The sequence below is a fragment of the Anser cygnoides genome, chromosome 13 (assembly GCF_040182565.1).
Source record: "Anser cygnoides isolate HZ-2024a breed goose chromosome 13, Taihu_goose_T2T_genome, whole genome shotgun sequence".
In the NCBI taxonomy this organism is placed as follows: domain Eukaryota; kingdom Metazoa; phylum Chordata; class Aves; order Anseriformes; family Anatidae; genus Anser; species Anser cygnoides.
This window is the reverse complement of record NC_089885.1, coordinates 2,702,929-2,726,904: the sequence shown is the minus strand read 5'-3', so window position 1 is coordinate 2,726,904 and position 23,976 is coordinate 2,702,929. Positions and strand designations below refer to the sequence as shown.

The window sequence follows — 23,976 nt, the reverse complement described above, 5'->3', positions numbered from 1 at the left end:
GAACACAGCACTCATTTTGGATGTGTGTGGTTCACCTAGACTTGCTAGGAGTGGTTTTACAATGGTAAGCTAGAAGAGTTTTTAATACTACCTCTTGTTTTATTTTTCAGTGAAAAATGAAATGAAGCCTTTGGGTTACTCCATCCCAATTCTCTCTTCAAACTGTAGCTCAGCCCCCCATGGACCTAAAACGTATGGTGGGTGTGGAAGTCTCTGGTAATGGCACATCCAGGGGGACCTTCTTAATGTCCCCTGGCAGTGCCTCACCCCCTCAAAAAAAGTCTGTAAATTAGTGCTAATCTAAAGCTGCTGTTAAAAATGTATCTCCTTTTTGCTGAAAGTTCCTTCAGTTCAGGGTAGTGTTAGGGACTGGAGGATTTTACTCAGCCTCCCCGTGAAATCTCCAAAATCCGTTAGCTGCAGAAAATGTCACAAATTTGGAGGTCTCTGCCACAAGTATAAAAATGTCCTCTGCCAAAATAAAGTGAGTCTCACAGCCCACTCAGGGCTTACAGACTGCAACGAGTGCCAAGCGATCGCTTTCATGTGTGTGTTTCTCATTTGAACCTGATTCTCCAAAATGTCCCTTTTTTCAGCTGAAAAATTTCTTTAGTCTCTAAATTGTCCTTGACTCAATAGTGACACTTTCAAATCAGGTAAAATTCAAATCTAAAGGAGGACATTTACAGTTTTCTAAATATTTAACCTCCTCTTTCAGATTTCATGTTCTCAGTTTAGGCCATTTGTCGCTACTCATTTATTTTATCCTTATTTCTGTATCATAAAGTTCAAGGCATGTGTAGGGAAAAAAGGGAGTCCCAGAATGGCCCTGAATGGTGCTTTTATTACAGACCATCGCTGCAGTTGTTTAAGTCATTGTATTTTAGGGAGCAATGATCAGGCACTTTTATCACCCTCTTTCCTTATACATCAGTGTACCCTGCAGGGACACCGTCTGTCATATGCCATCGGATGGTGTGTAAAGATTCCCTCTGACTGCCTTACTTGGGGAGCTGCACTGGTTGCCCTTGGGTCTCTCAGCGGAGCTTCTGATGCTGGCTACGATCCCCGAAGCAGTAAATAGTCTGGCACTTCTCTGCCTGCATGCTAGTGCTACAGCTGCTGGTCAGCGGAGGGTACTTGAACCAAGAGCCAATTGTCATAAAAGAGAAAAGCTGGTCTCTGATTTGGGGATGCACTCCCTCCTCTGGTCCCAGATTTCCAGATTCGGTGAAAGGTTTCTTTGGACACGGCATGTGCTTTCCAAATAATAAAGGATGAGGAAAGGAGTCTGTAAGGGAGTGGCAGAGACCTCCTCGAAAACTTTCAGGTGTTTAAAGTCAGCAGTATATCATAGCACTTCTCATCTGTCAGTGCCCCCCAGCTGCAGGCCATGGGGTGAGCTTGTGAGAAAACTGTTTACAGCTGAGCATAAGCTCCCTGGCATTGAAAGGTGTGGAAATGGGCAGTGAAGTGATGGCAAGAAGGCATCTTGCACTACTCCTTGCAAGTCGCTTGAAAGTGGAGCCATTTGTCACCCACAAAACAGAGGAGACAGCAAGATGAGGTGGGTGGAAGCAGGGGCTGCAGTGTGGGTGAGCAGCAGCTGCCGCGGGGATCCTGGGCATACAGGGGGCATTGGCATGGGGATGTCGATGTGCTTGCTCCTGGCCCCGTAGTGCCACCGCTGCTGCTGCAGGGTGATGTGTCACCCTGAAAAACATAATGGGTGGAAAGTGTCACCTAGCTAGTGCCCTGTTACTGTAGTGGGGTGCAGAGGGAAGCCAAGAGTTTGGAAGAAAAGGAGAGGGCTCTGCAGGGTTGCTGGCCAGCCTCTTGGTCTTGGCATAACAGTTGCAAAGGAAAGTTTGCTGCTCTTCAGCAGCTTTCCTCTGGGAATCAAAAATGCTTAACAAGAGTGCATGCTGCAAATATGTCCTGCTCTCCTCCTCGGGAGGAAATGCAAGTGCTGTGACCATTGCAATTGCTTGCTCAAGGTCAATATGGAGTAAAAATCTGAAATCGCAGTTCCATAATTGTTGTTGCATCTCTGGGAATTTGCTACACTATGAGCTCAGTTCTATGAGTCGGTCATGATAATGGAATAGATACTCAGTTGCAAAAAAATAAATAAATTAGTATTTAAAGAAAATCATGGCACTCTGATTTATGTATGAGAATGTGACTGCAAAAAATGTGTAAAAAAGAAAGCCCCAACCTTTTATCAAATGACACTGTGATTTGTAATTAGATAATAGCTGTTGTCTCCTAGGGGGTACTGACAACCTGAGATGATTTCCACCAGATTATTGTGGGATCAATACTAGCTGAATAATTAAAATTCAATACTGCTATGTCTTTATCAATAGCACTGTAGAAATGATATATGAAAGATTTAATTGAATTTGTCAGATAGTGTGGCTACATGCATAGATCAAGGGGATATTTTTAGAGTTTTGTGTTTCATTTCTGATTATAGTTACCTTGTACCTTTTAACATTCATCGTTACATCGAAGCAGTAAGACTGCTTGCTCACGGAGCACTGGCAAACTGTAAATAGTGACCCTGAGTTTATGCTGAACTTTGAGTCTAAATGTTAAGAGTCTTAATACAGGCTTTCAGTAATTACTTCAGGGTACGTGTTAAAAGGCAAAACAGTGACAAAATGGAGGCAACCAAGCATTTTGTTTCTTTTTAATCATAGCTGGTTTGCTAACTCCTTTATTACTAGCCCAATGCCAGCTAGGCAGCTTGTATGTCATTCATCTACACCAGAAATTGAAGGTATGAAATAATAGAGGATGGTGGAAGGTTATACATGTTCATTGGGCATCCGGGGTTAATGCTTTTAGAGGAGGGGGATTGTGTTTTACATTTGCTAGCTATATGAAGCATGAATGGCAGTGTTTTGATTCTGAGCAGCCAAAGTAAATGTTGTATTCTTCATGAGTATTTGAACACTAACATCCGGTTATTACTCTCTGAAGAGCTGGCCATTACCGAGATGAAATAGCAAGGCACCTTTTATGTCGCAGCACCAAGATACTCCAGAGAACAGAGAAGTAGCATTTCCACAAATTGGTCATCATTTCCTAGGATAAAGACGTGTATCTTTTGCTGCTTGTTTTGTACTGATAAACCATACTGTGCAGTGAATTCTAACACGAGGTTTTAAATAATTAGCAGCGAGATGGTACAGAGCAGCTGCCACCACAAAGAAGCCACCTCCCTATCACGAAGGTTCACACACTGAGCAGTGTGGGACATTGTGGTTAAGTTTTATTTGAAGAATTGATGGTTATCTTTCACTGTGGGGAAAAAAAAAGGGGGAAGAAAATTAAGTTTAGGTGTACCTGGGTATTAATAATTGTCCTATTGGTTGTGATCAATTGCAATTTTAGGTTTTGTCTATGGTCTTGTTAATATTCATGCTGTTAATTACTTCCTATTCACCTGCTCTACCTGGTTTTATACATATGGATGAGCTTTGTTTCTTGCTCCAACCCACCAGCAGTGAGGTGTGCTTACACTCTGTGCTGTACTCTGGCACAGTTAGCCACACCAAGCTTTCAGGCTGAATCTGCTTGATAATCAGAGATGCATTTTCCTGTCTTTTTTTTTTTTTAAAGTGATTTTTTTCAGACTTATTTTCAACTTTGAGTTCATTTTAGTTACAGTTACATCTTTCTCCTGCCAACTCAAGGACTGAAGATTTAATTCATAAATTAAAGCTGGTGTTTTCATGAAATACTAAATGTTGAGACTTCAGGGAAAGCCTTTGCTTGAAGCTTTCAAGTACTGAAGCCTCTCAAAAGTAACAAGGAATGGCAAGCAGTTCTGTGAAACAGTTATGAGGTGGTCCACAAGGAGATGGGCTGAAGATATAAGATTCAGATCTGAATGCTATAGATATAGATCTTTTGCAGCTGTAGTAGAAAAGATTTCATTTTTCCAAACTTTTAATGAGAAAACAAAAAACAGGAAAATACAGGAAGAAAATTGTGATGAATAATTCTATTTGCTTATGGGCCTCCTGATGTTGTATGTACGGCCATGGCATTACCTCCTGGGCTGGAAACCTACCTTCAGCATGTGTGCTTGTGCCATGCCCATCTTTTGCTACTTTTTTCTACTCATTTTTTTTTAGTTTTCTTCCCGAAGTAGCATGTATTTTCCCCCTGAGCAGAAGACTTTCATCCTTACAAATGTATGGCTTTTATCTTTCCTGATGTATTTTTTTCTTGCAAATACTCCAGACCAAATATCATAAGCTTGTCTGGCTATACAGACTCCGCAGAAGGTTACATCTTTCCCTCACATAAACACTGGATCGGCTATTACAGGTCTTGTTGATCACCATGTCCAGGTCTAATCCCCTGCTATTACATGTCTATAAAATACAGTTTCTTCCTTAAGCTGATCAAGCCCCAGTTTTAAAAGGGAAAGGAAAAATAGCATTTGCATTGTAATGGCCTCCATGTTTCTCTGGTTCAGAACTTTCTAGTAATTTTTAACCTGAGCTTTTTTTTTACTTATCAGTTATCTTCATTATTATACATGATTTTGCTTCTATTCTGACGGCTATCCCAGTGATGTACTGATGGAGAAGTTTTGTGTTCTCACTCATGTGAACAAGCCTAATTCTTTAATTTTGTTATTAAAATCAGCCTTCTCTGTTAATGCTTCTTCTTTCCTTGTTAAATAGAGCTGCCCAAAACTGTAGGCAAGTCTCCCCTGTCGTTCTCTTTCTTATCTCAGTGCTGGAAATAGCATTTCTGATGTATAAAAGATTTTTTGTTGCATTGGTGGTTTATGGTCAGGTCTTTTGGCCTTTTCACTTGTTTCCAGTTGTTGAGTATATTGCTTCAGGTGATGTCAGTCAAAAGGGGACACTTCTTGTTTTAATGAAGCAATTAAGAAGTAAATGAGAGAAGAGAGGCTAGGTTAGATCAGAAAGTGTAAAGAGTAATTTGAAAGAGTTGTAGGGCTACTTAGGAGAAGCAAATGAATAGTAGTTATTCTGTAGCCTGGAGGAAGAAAGGAGTTTAATATACAGCAGCAAACATGGGGGGAGAGAGAGAAAGAGACAAAATGTTAAAACATCTGTATGTCTATATATAAAAAATTGTGTGTTTATAAGAGGAGAAGCAACTGGAGTGACCTTCAGTGGTCAGAAGGAGAAAAAAAAAAACAAACCTTAAACCAATATTCTAATCATGTTACAGCTATTTGACCTGGGGTCAGTACCTGTTACATGCAGTATCACTATGGAAAGTAAAAGGTCCTGCAGAGCCCTGAGATGAAAGGAAGCACCAGCTGGAGTGGAAGCACTTTTTTTTTTTTATTATTATTACCTGAGTGTTCACATATCCTGAGAATGTTATTAATTTGGTTTATTAAAGTTGTATCCTATCTATCAGAAGGGAGAAATTGAATAACGCTGTTTTCTGTCTGGGCTGGAGTTTAGTATCGTGGTTTCAGTTGAGTACAGGCTCTGCTGTAAAATACCTTAAAACAGGACTGGTTGGAAATTAGGAAAAGAAATCAAGGCCATCTCGAAATAATGTTCAGTGATAAAAATTAAGAGGACTCACTATGATATCTACAGTTGAATCCCAAAGTGTTTCCTATCTGTGACTTCTTATCTGGAAGCCGTTCTCAGGCATGCTGAGATTTAAGGCCTTAAACTGATGCTTACAGAACCAGTGCTTAGCGAAGTTATGTTAGCTTTGCACAGGGTCAGGCAATTCACGTGTAAATATTTAAACAGAACAAATGGAGGGAGGGAAGTTGAGTCATGTATCAAACCAATCTCTGTTGGCATTGATAGGTTCTTCACCTATCCTTGGAGCAATGCTGAATCTATCAAAGCTGTTGTCTGGTACACTAGTTTCATATCAGTCCATGCTGCATTAGTGAAAGTATCTAACTTGTACAGTCAAAAGATTTATGATTTACACACCTGATCGCTAGGGTATCTGAAGGCCAGCCTTCAGCTGAGGTGACCCAGAAGGCATCATCCCCCTTGTGGGTTTGTAGGTTTATGTATGGACGTTTAAATATCCCTTCCTTTATATAGAATGTACATAAACAATGCGCTAATGAGATTGCATGTAAACACATTGCACATCTTTTTTCAACTAAAACCAAGTTCTGTGGTCAGCCGTTCATTTCTGTTTCCTACCATGGTTTGTTCTCACGTGTGATACAGTCCCGCCATGACCTGACCAATGCCATGCCGTGCTTTGTCCTGTGTCCTAATGTAAATTCCCTCCTTGTTCCTAAAAGAAAACCCAGCAAAGCAGCCTGTGGAATAGAACAGGCCTGATTTCTGCCAGACTTCTGGTTTCAGTTAGGTCACTTAGCTCATTGCACTAGTAAATAGTGCAGTATTTGCACTGCTATAATAGAAACAACAACAACAAGAAAGTCATCTGTTTATCCTTTTTGGATGGGGGTTATGCAACACAAAACACATTTAAGTGCCCAATTGTGAGGTTTTTATCAGATAAAGAAATCTGAAGCTTAATGCACTACAGGTAACAGTCACTAGACACTTGGCATTGTCTGAAATGTAAGTGAAAATATTGCCGTGCTGTCCGTGAAAAAAGCTGCTGTCATGGAGCCTGTCAGATGCCAAGGCTCACTCTTAAGTTTTCTAAAAATCAAAAAGGAGTGAAACAACCTGGGGCCAATAAGTTATTTGAGGTGATAACTGACTTAAAAATCTGAGGTCAAGCATCAGCCTTGAAGGCATTTATACACGGACTTTCCACAATTGTTTTGGTTTACAGGAATGCTTGAAATAAAAAACATGGCAACAATAACACATTTCATTTGGATATGTAGAGGCAAAGCTGATCATCACATTTAAATAGGAAAGGAAGGATCAAAAGGGTAGGAAAATGGTTGATTTGTATTTCAAGGGCTTATGAACGCCAGATTTTGTTGGACCATATGGTCTCTTGTCTCTTCGATACTGCACTTAATGCTTCTACCATGCTAATATCCCTAATCTTTATTTTAATTGTTTTTAAATGTTCTTGTTTATAGAAGAGAGAAAATATTCCGTACACGGAAGCCCAGAAAAGTCCAGTCTGCCATGTGGAACAGTGTGTGTGCAGATGGGAGCTTGATGGCAGGCAGCCTGGCTAACCCATAGGGTAGCTTGTGCTGCAAAACTCTCTTGTGTAGACAGGGTGCTGGGGCCCCTTTCCTTTTACCGTATGTACAGTCAATGCTTTTCATTTTGAAGTTCAATACATCTTAATTTTCTTCTTCCTTGTATCAAATCCTGGGCTGTATGTTGCAATATAATTAGTCACCAAATTGAAAATCTAGTTTTACTCTTTATAGTATTATTGCTGGAGACTGACATTTAAATGCAGTCTTGGTTCATAACGGGTACAAACAGGAGGGGAATGATTTAAAAAATTTGCTGAGTCCTTGAGGATGCAAGGTTGAGTACTGTTTGCAGAAGTCAATAGGGTTGTTGTAAGCAGGCTTTGCGTGTGTGAGCACGGGAGGCTGAAACAAATCAATTTCCATTGACTTGTCTAGCAAAGGAGCCATTATTTAGAACTGAATAGCCATTGCTCCTGTAATATAATGTGAAAACTTATTGTAGTTTTACTGAGAAGTGGGTTATGATGAAATTATTTGTTTAAAAGCAAAGTGATGATGCCTTCTGAATATAAATTTGGGAGGCATCGATCAAAAATTGTTGACAAATAAATCATGTTTATTTTTTTAAAGCTGTTATCAAAAGTCGAATCAGTCTGATATTGACAACAGAGTTTATTGGTAAAAAGAACTTGCTGACAGTTATTCAAATAGCAGTAGTAATTACTGTCCTAGAGAAAGGAACACTGTTTAAGGAAATGCAGTGCTAATGTGTGAAGTACCAGCTCCTCCACCTTCAAAAAGCAGCTGGACTCATAAATTCAATTCACCATCAGATTTCTTATAAGAGTGCCTGCCCTGAGCTCCATGCTTTACATCAGCTCTCCCGCTTGGTCTGTTACGAGTAAACTGTTGAAATTCCCTGTAGTAGTACCATTTAAGGCCTGAATCACTCAGGTTTTTATGCTTCCTTTTGTGTGTGGCTTACATTAACAGGGAAAGATGTTTGAGTTCTGAAAAAGATTTATGCACAAAAATTGGCTGATCACATCTTTTCTGTATTCTCCATGCCCCTTTGTGCGTTTTTTCCCCACCAACCTATGGTGCAGCTCAGGGGTATAAACAGTAACTTGGTGGTGTCCACTTAAGGGAACTTCTGTGAAAGGAGTAATTATTGGCAAAAGCATGTTCTGCCCAGCAAGCAATACCAGCAGAGAAGAATTTTAATAAAAAATCAGTGCAATATGTAAAAATTAGCATTTGCAATAGGAAAATTTGGTTGAAAGGAATAATCTTCACTTTAAGAAGCTCAGTGTAAATACAACAATAAAAGGGAAGTGACCTGCCTGTGTGCTGCATTTCTGTTCATTACTCACCATTTTTTTGATGGTGGTGGGAGAAAAAACCCTGAGATAAACTCCAAAACATGCTATTTTTGCAGTAAAGCTATGCATTTCAATGGACTCTGCTGTTAAGTGGCACAGAACATGCCCAGCTTCAGCAGAGCAAGATTCCCCATAGTATTAGTACAAAAATGCCATTCCATTCATTTTCATTTACTCTCAGAATGAATGTGCAGTAAAGGGAATTGCCTTGGACACGTGTCTGTTTGTGGCTGAAGCGCTGCACGTGCCATCGCGTCTGTGACTTTCTGCTATAAATTATTATCAATGGGAATCACATTTTGACTTAAAGCTCTGCTGCTGCATGGTAATGGCATCAACAAGTTCTCATTTGGGTCTAAGCCCCCTTTTAATCTGAGATTTCTGTGTCATCTTGGGTTTACTGGGCTAAGAAAACAAACAAAAAACATGAAAGAATGTAAACTGAAACCAGAAGTAGTTATGAACATATGAACAGCATTTATAATTTATTTATTTACCCCACCCCCTTAAAGAGTAAAGCATTTTGTGTCTAGAAGCTCAGAAAAGCTCTCCTTGGTTTTCATTTTATAAAGCAAAAGTGTTCTTCAGTGATTAGTTGCCTTTAACATCAGATGAGTGATGGATGACTTGGGTATTAGAAATACGGCAAAGGACATGGAAACGTAGAACATGCTTCTCTCTCTCTGGTAGAAGCTAAATCCAAGTTAGAAACAAAAATCCAGTTTCAACTGCTGTAGGTCAAAGGAGCTATCCTAAACTATTCCAAGTAAGAATCTAGAATGTAGTAATCACTTTGTATTTTAATTTCTGTCATTTTCTGACAAAACAACCGAGGAGAGGGATAAGGAATGTACTGTCATTAATGATGGGCCAACTGTTCTGCTAACTAAGTGCAGTGGATCCTCCAGCTTAAGTTTTTTGTCTTCTGGTTTTGGGGCTCATCCTCTGAGAGGAGCTGAAAGAACCACTCTGACCAAGTGAAAGCCAGGTGATGAACCTGCAACTAGGTCTTGGTGCGTGCAAAATACTGTATATTGTGGCTGGCTTTCTGATGGGGAGGGAGCAAGGATAGCAAAGCCTGGATGTTTTGGTAAGCTCTGTGTGGAGTTACAGCTCACGGCCCTTTTCTCCTTGCTCTTTTAGCATGGGGTGGCTATTACAGCATCCTGGTTTGGGCAACATCCTATGGTAAAACAAAATTCAGAGGTTTACATTACTTTCTAAATTATATTCTGTGGGATTCCATGATGATAAGAAATGCATGAGATTGAAGAGGAAATGTCTATACTTCCTTGAATGTCTTTCGCTATATCCTCTAATATGGTTACAAAGGCACAGAGTAACTGCTGTTGGCAACTCCCCCAGCTTTGCACCATCACAGCTAAGAGCTGATCAAGCTGGCTTGCTCTTATTTGTACTTGATTAACATATTCTTTTGACATTCTGTGTATGCAGCATGTGTTTTAAATTTTAATAATACACAGACCTTATGCTGCTTGTTTGTCAGCATTCTCCTTAAGAATTCTCTACACAGAAGAAAAATTCAGTGAAGTCTATTGCAAATCAAACAATGCCATTTGTAAGTCTCTGCTTTCAGATGTTAATTATTGTTTATACACTGGAGCCTCTGTAACAGCATCAAAAGTTACAGCGAGGAGAGTGAGTGAACTTCACACTGGTGAGAGGCCGTATGAACACGCACTCAAAGCAGTGTTAGTGCAAAGGAGCTACAAACATTCTTGTCTCCCAGGTTCTTATTAGGACACTGAATCTGTGCTTGAAAGATTTATGCTGGGCCTGATTTGGTTCTAATTTAAAGTAGTTTTACCCTTGATTTTTACTCATCCGCTCTGGCAATGCAGCTGAATTACAGTAATGGTTGGTTCTCTCTCTTCCCCTGGATGCTCGTGACTGCTGCCTCCTTGCTGTAACACTAGTGCTCATCTGATCCCTTGAACTGAACTGTGGAAAAAGATCAATTTTGGAGGTGAGGGAGTGCATAAAAAACCCATGTGAGTTGTCTCCTGCTAGTTCAGGTTCTTGAACGCAAGCTCTGCAGGATCAGACAAGTGCAATGGGTGGGTGGTGGTGGTGTGTGTAGGATGCGTGGCTGATAGTTGGGGAAGAGCAGGGATGGGGGACAGAAATAATTCTTCCTGTTGCAGCTGGCTATTCAATGGGTCAAACTTTAGGCTTGAAGTCTCCTTTTAAAGAACTAAAGAGTTTAGATTTATAGTAACTCCCTAGAGGCTAGTTAAAACAGAGCTTTGAAAGTTTTGGCCACTTTATGTACACAAATTTGATTGTGATTGTGTTTTTACTTATATAAATAGCCTTCCTTGATACACATATATCAAAGGAGCACAAACCCAGGTGAAATCACACAGCAGTTGTAAAAGTCGTATCTGAAAATGTTTTAGGGATTAGGTATGGGAGTGAAGTGCACAGTTTAATGTATGGAATCTATAGAACAAAGAGGACGGGAGTTTTCTGTGTGCTTTAAATTAATGAGGACACATGCTCTTGAACGTGCCAGTGCCAAATGTTAATACATTATTGAGTAATTTTCAGTGTTCTCACTAATTCAGAGTTTGAAAGGACTGCCTTGTGGTACACTGCTCACGGATCTGGGCTCAGGCTTGGCTCAAATTCTGCTGAGCTACCTGTGGCCTGTCTGACCAGGGCATGGTCTCCCCCTTCAAGGAATCACAGAATCACCTAGGTTGGAAGAGACCTCCAAGATCACCTAGTCCAACCTCTGACCTAACACTAACAAGTCCTCCACTAAACCATATCGCTAAGTTCAACATCTAAACGTCTCTTAAAGACCTCCCTCCAGGGATGGTGACTCAACCACCTCCCTGGGCAGCCCATTCTAATGCCTCACAACCCTTTCGGTAAAGAAGTTCTTCCTAATATCCAACCTAAACCTCCTGAAGAAGGCGTTCTTTCCAGTCCAGCTTTGCTAGTTTGCTCTGTCTGTTATGCCCAAGCCTACCATGGTCTCTGTTGCTCAGGTCACTGCTCTTATCGACAGGAACAAGAACTGAGCGAGTATCCTGGGTCTGCAGGGCCCTGTGTTTCTCTTAAAGGACTTTGCAACAGGGCAGCGTGGGATGGTACCATGAGCTAGTCGCCCTGAGCATCAAAACCTGAAAACCAAAAATGGGCAGTCATGCTTTTACATCTATTAAAGGTGTACGTGACAGCATGACCAGTCACAATGAGTTGAAGAGAAAGAGATTTAATATTCTTGCTTTGCATATACCACCAGCTCATGAACTCTTTTCTATAGACAAAGTCAGGTTTTTGTTTTTAATGTATCAGATGTCAGCATAAGTACACGGGAAGGAAATAAAACAGGGATTTGCGTGCTAAAGGATGCCAATAAGTTCCTGGAGCACAATGGGAATTAGGTGGCCACCAGGGAGCTGATGAGTGACTCTCCATGTCCATAGTCAGTGGAGGCACGTAGATGCCATCCTATGGATATGAATGCCCAGCTTAAGGCAAATTGTTAACAAGAAGGTAGTTTTCACTGGCTTGTAGTGTTTCCAAGTTACCTACCATGTAGATTCACTGAAATTGCTATCTTGGTGGTAGTAAGCAGACAGGAGTACAAAGTATACAACAGCAAAGGAAAGGAGACCACACAGCCATGGCCCAGAGGAAGCATAAAAGCTTTTTTCCTTGGTCATATAATCAGATCTCTGTCATTTGATCATTGAAACTGTATCACAGAGAGGCTTTCTATGGTTATTTAATACAAAACCCAGGACACCACGGTGTGTGCAGAACCCATTAAAAGAAACATTTGGAAAAATGAGTGTGGTACTGTGCAGCCTTTGAAATTGCCTTTCATAAGTTATCTCTTACTAATCAAATAGAACCTGGAAGGGAATAAAAAGAACCAAGCAGGATGTGACATGTACTTAGCTTAAAAAGAAAATAGGCATATCTCTGTTATTGTTTTCTGCTACAGTAATAATCAGAAATATACCCCTGCAAGTGATTTTCTGCACTCTGCATTCAAGTGGGAAATCTGTAGTTACTATCTGAAGACGTTTTGCTCCCCTCACCGCTCCCCCCTCAAAAAAGAAGTTAACATCAGGTGCAGCAGCTTCTTTGTCTTTTAGTTACTGGCTATTACATTGCGGTATGTGTTTGTGGCTTTGGGTGACTCTTTGTTTTATGCCACACTGCGTGTTAGGTATGAGGCTGCACTGTGGCTCTAAACCAGAAATACACAGTGATGTGTCCGTAGCTTTTGTGACGGTTTCTCTGGGGGCAGATACAGCATTCAACAAATACGCCTGGTGCTTTTCTGCTTTTTCCCAGTGTTGGGGAGCATCACAAAGCTGTGTGCTGGGGTAAGGTGTAGCCATGAGGCAGGTTGCATATTTCCCCAGCGCTGACTTCTGCAGTAAAGGCACAGGGTAGGGTGTGGAGCTGCCAGTTCTTAAACCTGCCTGAACAAGGGGTGCAGAGCTCTGACACTGAGGCTGCCACACAGGCTTCATCTTTTGTAGGAATAAATGACCCAGCCAGTGAAATCACTGCCCAGCCTCTGGGTCCCTACGTTGGAAGGTGGAGTAAACAAGCGGGCAGGTAGCCATGTCTGGGGTAAGGCACGCAGCCCCTGAATTTTGCTTGCCCAGAGAGGGCCACGCAGTGCAAAATGAGAGCCTTTACTGGGTCTGTAGTCAGAACCGACATCCAATTAGGGAAGGATCACATATGGTCACTGTTTCTCTTCACCTGGAAGACATTATATCTCAAACGTAAGCACGGTGATGTTGAGAGCATGCCTGATGTGACAGAGATGAAAAGCTCTTCAACAGAAAAGCAACCTTAGCCCCCTATACTATACATATATATATATATGTATATAAAGTCTAAACAAAACTTTATAGATGACATATTGGCAAAACACTGCCAGAATAAATTTTTATGTGGGTATAAAAATATGCTCAGTGGGTGTAAATTTTATATGCTTTTCAAAATCTAAACTTGACAAATTGATGGGTTTGCAGGGCATATCTATATTCTTTTTTTTTTCTTTTAGGTGATAAAAAATTCAAGAGGTGTAGGCTCAGATAAAAATAAATGTGATCACATAATGTATTTGATTTAATTTATGAAGCACTACCTGTCCTCCTCCTTTAACAGGCTACTCAAGATATGTTAAAATGCTCTAATGCTATGAGTGTGTGAGCTTATCACCTGAGAATGTTAATGCATTCGTTAACACTAAGTGCTGTCCTTGGTTATAAGTGTAGATGGCACTTTTGTACCACTATTTACCTGTGCTTGCTGTTATTCACTGTTCTTTTGCTTCCTTCCTAGCTTTGATGCTGTCCAGTTACAGTTTCTTTACCTTGACAGTTCCTATTAGCAGCTGCTATTGTACAACTGTGGCGGGATTGTAAAGAGAGCCTTTTCACAGCCCTTCCCTAGCTTTCCACCCCTTTTTGCATTGTGGTTCACTTTCCTTTCAGTTAAAGCCTTAATTCTATAAGCAGCGTGTTGGAGTACTGCAGTATCTTCACTAACGCCTAGTGGTCTTTCTACGCATTTCTGCTATGGTGTCTGATGTGGGGAGAAATTGTCTCCTTACTAAACTTGGTATTGTGCACTGTCCTAGTGCATTCCTATTTTGCACTGTTCTATCACTCTCAAAAAGAAGCCGTACAGACCAGTCCTTTCTTGGCCTGCTCAAGTTCATAAACTTTCAAGTTTCAGATGTCAAAAATGCATGAAATCAGCATTCACCTTTCAGTGGCCCTGGAACCAGGTGTATTGGCAGGCTCACCAGGATCTAGATCAGCCTCTTGTCTTTCCTGCAGGGGGAGTGGAGCTAAGGGGTGGGCTTTTTATTTATTTTTTAATTGTTGCCAGATGAAGGCCTGGTACTAGATTAAGTATCAGTCTTGGTAAGCAAAATGCTCCTGGATCCTGATAAGGTCTTGTGACCAATGTCAGCATCTCCAGTTGGACTATAAAATGGCCTGGAAATTGATACCAAGTGCTTGCTTCTGGTTTTTGACGCCTCTTTTCTTACCTGGCACTGAAAAATCAGAAGAGGAGGCTACTAATGCAAGCATGTACTTCACGATCAGAACTGCATATGCAGTATTAAGTGGACACATAAATTTTGCATTTTGCAGTAGGCAATAACGTCTTGCACCCTTGTCCACTGACTTCTTGCTGTTTGACTGCTCTAAGATCAGGTTGCCTGTAATTGTGTACCTGTTCCAGGAAATAACTATGGTTGTTTGGATGGGAGATGACTGGTGGCTGAGCAAACTTCGGACCGGTAGCTGCACACCTGCAGCCTGGCAAGGCTTAGCTTTGACCTGGGGAGACAGAAAAATGTCAGGCTGTGCCTTGAACAGCAAAGGGGGAGGTTGGCAAACACAGTTGTCTGCAGAAAGCACCCAGAGTGTACGGCCTGCAAGGCTGCAAGACAGTCTTACTGCTGAAAAGGCTGGCAGTGAGGAATTGAAAACAGTGTGAACACATTGCTTATACCCTCCAGCTAGTACATATCTTGAGACAGATGTTTGATGGAAAACATTTGCTGGAGAGAAGCTGAAATAAACAAACATTATTCATTCGGAAGGCAATGATGAGAATTATGAAGCTGGTGGAGGGAGTGAGGGTCAGTAAAAGTTAATTTGGAAAACTTGTCTTTGCCAAAATGAAACAAGTAGAGTATCTAGAGAAAGCATGGCTCTGTTGGAACAAGGAAATGTTCTTGGCAGGCACATGATCATATTCTGCACGCTTGTATTTATGAGCAAATGCAGAATCTTGCTCTTTGTCTAATGTGATGTTGAATTATTGGATCTTTTCAGTTAATTTGCTTCTAAACAATCTATAAATTCAAAAAAAAATAGTGATTGGATAAGGTTTAATTTTGCATAGAGTCTCATTTGAGCAATTTATCTGCTTATGTGTGAAGTGCGACTTTTTTCTAGCATATTTTTATTATGATCCTGATCTTAAGTTATCGACATCAGCGTGAATTGTAGAACTGATTTAAGACTATTAGATCGGGTCTTATATATTTCTCTTCAAGACAAATCTGTAGACTTTGTTAATAAATTACTTTACACTTGGGTAATCTGAACGCTGCAAACTCGATATAGCTTTGGGAGAGGGTGGTGAATTCTGTTCTGCTTCACATACAAATGAAACCATGAGTTAAGTACTAATTCTTTATTATTGATTACTCAATACTTGTTGCTAGTGATTTTTGTGAAATAGGGAAGAAGCACCACTTCATTTTGAGTTCCCAGGTTGCATTTCTAGTTGAAGCAAAACTAAAACTTCCACAACAAATTGGAGTTGGAAACTGAACACCTTTTACATAGAAGTTAAAGAAGGAATTATTCCAATCATAGCTCCTGAAATGTACCAGTATTTTAAGAATGAGGTTTTTGTTATTCTGGAGAACTCAAATTTGGTACGAGAATGCAAACTTGTTATTGTGCTTGTTGCTGAAATAGAGCATCAAATGCCTAATTCTCTCATCTACATCAGCACGGTATCTGAAGATATTCTAGCAGTTTGGTGCTTGTTATTTTCTGTGTGTGTAAAGAACAAAGATGTCTTAACTGTCTTGCTGGAGTACTTGGCTTAATTTTATGATATCGTTTGCAATCTTGCTACATATATTAACAACTTCTTGTTATTTTTACATTTGTTGCTGTGCATTCTGGACTGTGAACTGATCAGGAGAATGTCTCAGTGTGTGAAAATCCTAGAACAAAAGCAAAGCTTGTTACAGGTTACAAAGATGGGGTTTATGAGAGAAGACTTCACCTTTTCCCTTTCATTTGGCCAAAATTCACTTTTTTTTTTTTTTGAGAGAGAGAGGGAAGAAAAAATGGGTATGATAAGGCTAAAATATCAAGGTCAGTAAGTTGCCAATGACAGGTTAGATAAATACATGCTAAATCTAGTTTTAGTGGAAGCAGAAATATTTCTATTTTGTCTGTTAAAAATAAGAAAATGTTGGAACCTTTAGAATAACCCTGCTTGTAGGCGTCGTGTGAGAGGAGCACTGAGTTTTTGAACGCCGGAGTATTTAATGAGCTACCTAATCTGAAGACACTAGAATAGAGTGGAGCCCCTTACAGCACGGGGTTGTAGAGCTGGGATGGAGGCATATAGAATATGGATGACAACCAGAATGTTCCTTAGGTATAGGATATACCGCAGGCTGTTAAAAAAGGAGGGGACCGATTTCAGGAGTGGAGGAAATGAGTGCTGCTTTCAAGACTTCACAATAAGTTATTTTTGGCATCAGACTGCAGAAAGTGAGATTTTCTGAAAGGTGAAACTTTGAGATTGGCTGGGAAAGCTGATCAATGGAGATGGACACGCCTTTAAAACTGGGACACGGAGATCATCAGTCAGAAGGGCAGGAATGTGTTACTCCTCCTTTTGACCCTGTGTCACAGAAGAAAGCTCCCGGTGATGTGCAGAGATGGCTTGTCTGTCTTACCTCCAAGAGAGCAGGATTTCAAAAGACTGCTTGCTTGGGCTTAAAGTGCATTTTTCTGTGCATTGAGTTCAAAGCAAGCCTGAAATTGCAAGCAGAACTCAAAGCCATTGTGGTTTCACCTCATTTTTACACGGAGCCCATTGAGGTTTGAGTGATTTAATCCTAAAGCTGTAAATCTGGGAAGGTTCACACAGAACTTACTAAAAGGTTATTTGAAAGAATTGCAAACTCCAAAAGATGTCAGAGAACTTTGGCTAAGCTTGTTACTTGCAAGTAATGGAACAGGAGGTCAGGGGACTTTTCCAGGATTTTTCAAATTGCTGGGAATTTTTTTCATAGCTCTGCTTCTATTAATACCGGCGGCCAGGCTCCTACTGAGCATAGGAACCTACTTGTGCTGAATTTAGAGTAGGGAGCATTCGTGAATGTTGTTGTCTAGAAGTGCACTCGATTTCAAAGAGGAGAATAAAAACAAGGCCTAATTGAGTTGTTCTGATAGTGATGGTTTTAAACTGAAACAAGAAGGAGAGGGCGAAGGGAGTGGGTGAGTATTGAACACAAAGTAGTGGAGTAAGAGGTTACCAGGAATCAGTGCCCGTGGTTTCTGGCTGAAGCTGTAATGTCACCACCCTGATACGTTTCCCTGAGCTCTTCCGCCACTGCTCATATACTGGCAGCTGCTTGTTTTCCAGCATATGTCAGCGTGGCTTGTGAGAAGTTTGTAAATGGCTGTACTGCTGTGCTCACGCTTAGCTCACGTGTTAAGTGACGCTTTCTCATGCTCCATGGTAGCCATTACAATTCCGTTTTCCAGCAAAAAAAGAAACTGTTAGATAATTAAATCCTTCTTGGGGTTCAAAGCATTTCCATCTGACAAGCTCCCCTTCTCTCTCACCTCCTTCCTAGTCCTTCTCAGTCTTCCTATCAGTAGCAGCCTGCAAATTGCATTGTTGGCTTCGAGAACCTGCTGACCCATATCTCCCATCCCCTCCTTGAGAAACGTTGAGAGCCCTGGCAGCGGTGGACAGAAATATTCTCTCCCTCCGTGCCACCGGACTCAAAGCTGTCTCTAGCTACTAGCTGGTTTACGCTTATAGGGTATTTCATAGTTGGAACAGATAATTCCTTACTGGTTAGGTGCATTGATGTCCTAGGACCAGGTGAGGAAATGTCTGCAATTGTACAAAGGTATATCTGTTGGAAAACCAGGACAGATCTTAAGGAAACAGGCATAAAGCTGAGATGTCAGAATTGCTTACTGTTTCTGAAAGTCTTGGTCAAACCTGACCTGAGGCACAAAGCGTAACTTTCTTGGGGATAATATTTGCTTTAATGACTAAAATAGCTGTTTCTGAAATTGTCACATATTTAGGATCATTATCTTTTAATCAAGCTTGTGTGCTACACCTCAGAAAACTACCACCTACTGAAATAGACCTACAGAAATATCTCTGGTGTTGTACTAAGTTCTTTCAACCTTTTAAGGAAAAAAATAAGTTAAAGAACTTTTTAAAGATTGAGATTTTGCCCTCAGCCATGCTGGCATCAGTCTCAGATAACAATGTTGGTGTCAATGATGTCAAAATCTGGCTTAAAATCCAAGACTTTCTTCTTCAAAAGGCAAATAGATTGTTTCAAAATCTCAGATATAACTGCTGAATCCTATTTTGTGGAGAAAATCTTTCACTACCTTTTAAAATCTATGGGACATTGTTATAGTAATGGCAAGAGCCTTTCCTTTACGCTCATAATCAGTATTGATTATAATGTGAGATGAAGAGTCCTTTGGTGGAATAACATTACTGTCTGATTTAATAATATAATTGCTATCTTTATTCATAAGTATTGTGTTTTATTGCTTTCTGTTAGTGTGGCACACGTGGGATTCATAATTTATTTCAATTACAGCAGTCATCAGAGAAGCTAGTGAAATGTGATATTAGCAATCCTGCTTTTACTGTACCAGCATAGATTTTCTGGAAATGGACGGACCCGTGCTCTATGGGACGAGAGCTCTCTTTTCCCATCTTTTAAAGCACCTGGTTTACGTGCTGCTCAGGTCTAAATAGTACAGGGAAATTAATCTAGTTTGCTTAGGGCGCTTACCAGAAATTTGAGCTAAAAGGAAGTAGGGAAGGACAAAGGAGGGAGAGAGAAATGAAAGGGAGTAGGTAGGAGAGAAGGACCAAGAAAGGTGAGAGGAGTTTGAGTAGAAGAGAAGATAGGAACGGGAGAGAGTGCATAATGCTACAAAAAGACAGAAAACTAAAAAAGCATTTTCTTTTGCACAAAAAAATTGACTGGACAAAAGGACTGGTAGGCAATATTGAAGGGATGAGAAGGAAAAGCTGTTTTTCCACAGGTTCCCACACTTGTGGGCTCACTGAAAATTTCCCATCATTTTCACTCCTCAAGAAATGCAGCACTCCCAAGGTCTGTTCAGCTTTGCTTCACACCTTCGTATCGCAGCCCATAGTCTCTGAGTCATACTCTCCCTCTAATCAGACCTCAGAGCTGGTGAAGCTCAGGCTGAATAATAATGGGTGTGCTCGTGCCTTTCTGATACTATTTTGGGGTCCTCTGGTTTCTGTACCTGTACCAACACCCTTTCCTTTAGCTTGAGCTTGCAGCAAGATCCTAAGTGGCATTTATGGTATCCGTGGTGTGTGGGAAGGGGACAGGTGTGGAGCACCCGGAGTTTGCAGGAGACTTCTTCAGGGGCTACTCTTGGAGGAAAAAAAAAAGAAAGAGGAAAATCAGGGTGTTTCAAGGCAGAAAAGAGGGGTAATATTAGAATTGGTGTTTTGGACGTGTGCTCAGGGGATGCTGCAGAGAACTAGCCGCTCCAGCACTTCCCTCTCCTCTATCCAGCTCTTCAGAGCTCCTGATTAACACCACCTCAAAACACCAACAGGGGAGAACTGGTAGAAACTGCAGTAACTTATTGCAAAGCTGTAACATTATACTGATAAAAACATGTTTTCCAGGTGGAGTGTGAGGCACTCGTGACATTATGCAGCTTTCGAGTGGCCTAATGTAATGCCCCCTATTTTTTATTATTTATAAGAGATTTTTTATTTTGTTGTGCTGGAAAAGACCATTCTGTTACTTGTTGAAGTTCAGGCAGGTCAGGAGAGAATATTGGAAATTGAACTCTTCAACCTGGTGGCCCATGCTGTCATGGCAGACAGCAGTCTGACAGGAACACAAGTTCAGCAATACAGAGTAATAATGAAAAATGTAGCTCTGCAACTTTTCTCTGTCAATAACAAAGCTCATCTTTTTGTGCCAGCAAGACATTGCATGCAGCACACATTTCAAATTCAGTTAATCTCAAAATAATTCAAAAATCAAAGAGCTTATTCAACCATCAAGACATACCAGATTGACTCGCTGTGTATTCATGGAGGGGATAGCAGAGAGAAAAAAGAATTCAATATCGGAATCAGTAAAAGCAGCACTAGTTTTTTGTTCAGTCTAAATTGTTTTTAGACCACATGAGCACACTATGAATACTAAAAGAGGTACCAAAAGAATATTTTATGATTGCATTGTTTGCATTACTCATCCAGGAATAAAATTCAGAGGTGGCAGTTGTATGTATGTGCACATGCTTTCTGCCTCACTTCAGAAACACATGTATTTTAACATTATTCCAGGGCTGGGTATGTAGCTGCTGGCATTGGATACTGGGTCACATCACACTTGACGTTGAGATCTGGTGTCTAAAGAGCACGTGCAGTTGATGGGCCAACAGATTTTGCCACGGTATTGGTATTTGCTTTCCTTGTTTCAGGGTTTCCTGTTTTGAAAGTTGCATGGAGAATAATTCAGACATCATTACAAGTGGAAGTGCTGCCACCAAATTAATATGTATTTCTGACAGGGCACCTGCCAGAGATCAACACCTGCTCTAGCTGGGGAAGGTATGTCTCATTAAGTGGGAGAAATGCATTTCCCTGTAAAGCAGGTGAGGATGCAGGACTGCTTTGTGCCACTCAGCAGGGAGCGAGAAGGGCCCATGCCTTGCTCTCCACATGGGTCAGGTAACGGAGATTAGGAACAAGAGCTGTGGGAATCGAAAGGTGACCCAGTAGAGGAGCCTGTCCTTGCAGCAGAGCACACGGCCTGTAGGGCACCCTTGTTGTACTACTTGCCTAATGCTCAGGGTAGGCTGAGCTGTTGTAGGATATTTGAATCAAAGGTTCCCCTCGCTGTTCCACTGCACACTACTTCTGAGCAAGAATAGATTATCTGGCAATAAACTGCTCTCATCTTTTAGGCTCTAAATTTATGTCATTCCTCTTTCATCTTTTCTATACATTTTAGAAGTTTTCCAGACACTGAGCACTGAATTGCTGCAGACACGCTACCTAGTTCCACTGTGCTTCCGAATGAAGTGTGAAGGACTTTTATTCTTGAAACTTGTAGACAGCTGAATAAACTAATTTCTTTCACCTGTTAGTCATCAAGGCTGTGTTTGTCTTTGCACAGCAGAGCGTAATCCAATATAAGTCAATTACAGATCCCTCTTTTAATTGTCAGTCAAACAGTGAAGATGGCAACAGTCATGAAACTCTTACCTTTGTTCAATAAGGAAGTGTGCCGGCACCAAGGAAAAAGGCACGATGAGATGACTTCAATTTCCATGGAGACTTCACTAGGGTGATGCTGCTGGGATTGGGGTCACATGATGAGCATTTAACCAGCTAACAGCCGAATAATAGAGGAAAAAAACCCACATGCACAACCCCCCATGTGATTTCTGACTAACTTGGGAAGATGATTTTTTTTTTTTCCCCTTCATATATCTCATGCAGTAACTCATTACTGAGTAGTGGATATGCAGGATAAAGAGTCTAAGCTTGTGCTCGTGGTTCATGCAACTGTTTGAATCAATGACTTCAACTAATTTCTAGCCCACTCAGTATTTGGGGGGGGGAGTTTTAAAATGCCACTTAATTGTACTTCTTAAGAAGAATAGTATTTTAAGAACAGATGGATGTGATCGTAAGGGGGAATCCAGTTCTCTGTCCTGTTTGTTGGGGTGTTCAAATAGCAAGTTAAGGAAAATGTTTTTTCTCTCCCAGTCTCCATCAGTCAGACACTTTCACTAGTCTGTAGATATTTGGAAACTGCTCTGGGAGAGTAAAATTCCTTGTACTTCTCTGTGGTCATAATCTGTTTCTGCTACTCTTGAGATATTTAGTTCCCCTCTGAATTGAGGTCAGTGATGGCAGGTCATGGCAGAGGGAGTCTTGAGGTAGGGCTACTACTCCAGCTGGCTGTGTGCAAGTGTTCCACTGGTGCATTTTAGCAAGATTTAATGAATGTCCCTGCTTAAAATACTTTTTTTTTTTTTTTCCCCCACACCTCATAATCTACAAAATCGCCTAAAATTTCATCAGATTTGTGATGTCTTCTCAGGCAGCTCTGCTGGTGACTCCTCCACTCCCTCACAGTCCATGGAGCTGTGATAAAATGGGTCATGCCCACGAGAGGAAGAACAAAAGATAAAAGGAGATTATAAGAGTATCTTTGCTGTTGAACTTTCGGTTTAATTGTTCCCTGGTGGTGTATGTTCTTTATGTTTACATCAATTATTTAACTTCCTTTGGCAGCATGCCACTCTTCCACCCGCTTTCAAGTGACTGATGTGGGGAAGTAATGAGAAGTGGCATGCCAGACACCAGCGCTCCTCATCTTAACTAGGGGAGCGTGAACAAACAATGTACGCTCTGGCTTTTACATGTACATTTTTTTTTAGCAACATAGATGGGGGCACTTCCACTGTGTGTTTCTCTCCTTGCTCATGGAGAGACTGAGTTACAGAGCTGTTCAGTCCATTTGGTTGTATACCCTATGCAGGCTGCACATGACCTGGAGAAGACGAACCAAGCAAGGGCTGCTGTCTCCACTAGTTCTACTTTCTCTTTTCCCTGTTTTAAGTCTTCCTCAGCAAAGCAGAAATAGACTGCCTTCTAAACTGCTCACACAGTAACAGGAGCTTCAGGAAGTATTGTCGGGTCCCTGCCCCCCAACTACTAATAAAATAAAAGCCACTAAAACTCTTAACAGCCTCTTGTGCTCTACGTGGACATTGATTCGGGAGGATTGCAGTTGTTGCTACTGACAAAACGAATCAAATTAAAAACTGTTCTAGCTCTTTGGTGAGTGAAGAGGACAAAGGCTGGTGCTTCACTTGCTTTCCAAAAGTAACGTGGGGGAGTAACCCCAATGAAGCGGGACAAAGCATTTATGAAATGGAAAAGAGCTCAAAGTTCATTCTGTGGTGATCGGCTCTGCGAAGTTGCATCTTTCTTTTCTGCTTTGAGTTCAAAGTTATAGGCTTTTTCTGTTTGATACTGTCAACTAAAATTGCTTGCAATCAAACCTTTTAGCTGTCTAGCTGGAACCATTTATTTTTAATGTGAAAGACATAGGCAATTTACAGCAAATAGTAATGGAAATGTATTATAAATGTTAGAGGTTTTGAGCAGGCAATATGTTATAAAACTTTATGTACCCATTTTACACATGCACAGCTCTCTTCCTTTGTAATGAAAAGGCCTAGTTAACATTATTTCTTACATCTTTATTCTCATTAATGCTATTTTTCACATCCCAGCACGCTCTAGTTCATCAACTGCCACGTTAGAAATACATACATAGTTGTATATAACATAAGGAGACATCTTTGGGCTCTGTAAAGATTCCTTATTTTGAAAGGCTGCTGACTACCTTGTAGAACAGAAATTTGGTGTGCCAGCTTACAAAAATGCTGAGGAAGACGTCATCCATACCAAAGCCTTGAGTGTTTATCCAAATATCTTAATTTTTGTAGTCCAGAAAGAATGATACTGATAACTATATTAGTAAAAATGCATTCATAAAATGCATTCATATGTTCTGTATTTTAAGGTTGATAATATGTTTTGGTTTTGAACTTATGGCTA

General features: G+C 40.7%; 2 long non-coding RNA genes across 3 annotated transcripts in view; both read left to right on the top strand.

Moving 5' to 3' along the window:
- Window positions 1-23,976, top strand: part of LOC106038605 (uncharacterized) — a 118,851-nt gene that overhangs the window by 35,625 nt on the left and 59,250 nt on the right. The gene's annotated exons all lie outside the window — the stretch shown is intronic.
- LOC106038606 (uncharacterized) overlaps window positions 845-23,976 on the top strand; it is a 77,664-nt gene continuing 54,532 nt past the window's right edge. The window contains exon 1 of the long non-coding RNA XR_001208712.3: window positions 845-1,567. This is a non-coding gene — a long non-coding RNA (uncharacterized lncRNA). The remainder of the gene's footprint in view (window positions 1,568-23,976) is intronic.